Source organism: Etheostoma spectabile, chromosome 16, assembly GCF_008692095.1.
Source record: "Etheostoma spectabile isolate EspeVRDwgs_2016 chromosome 16, UIUC_Espe_1.0, whole genome shotgun sequence".
Lineage (NCBI taxonomy): Eukaryota > Metazoa > Chordata > Actinopteri > Perciformes > Percidae > Etheostoma > Etheostoma spectabile.
Window position 1 is genome coordinate 6,230,732 of NC_045748.1, and position 577 is coordinate 6,231,308.

The window sequence follows — 577 nt, forward strand, 5'->3', positions numbered from 1 at the left end:
CCCGGCAATGAGAACGACCGTCACAAACCAGGCTCTTTGAGACGCAGCTTTGACGGTCTTTGCAGCGGAAGTCCGCTACGGAGGGTATAGGAATACAAAGGAAACAAGTGGACTTTTATTAGAATTGTTTTGTATACTACCAACTTACAGAATGGGTATTGAAGTTGTCAGTGACACATTTGTTGGTAACTTTCCTTTAAAGAACCAAATATATTAATTTTGCTCAGCACCTAATCAGACTACTTACTTTTATAAGGGCATCTATTTACACAGTTCTCATCAAATCCATCAGGGCAGTCTCTCTTTCCATCACACAGCTGTTTTGGGTTGATGCACAAAGAAGAACCTGGACAAAGAACTGAAGGGCTGGTGCAGGACGGCTTGGTGGGAGGCTGAGTAAATGGCTTGACCGGTGCAGGAGATTCATTTGAAGGGACATTTTCTGCAATATTAGTAGAAGAATTAGAAACCGCAAAATGTGCTTCTTGACAAAGATCCTTTACATTTATTACCTTTGTAAACGTTTGAATGAACACTCACCACATGCTATTTCATCTGATCCATCCCGGCAGTCTCT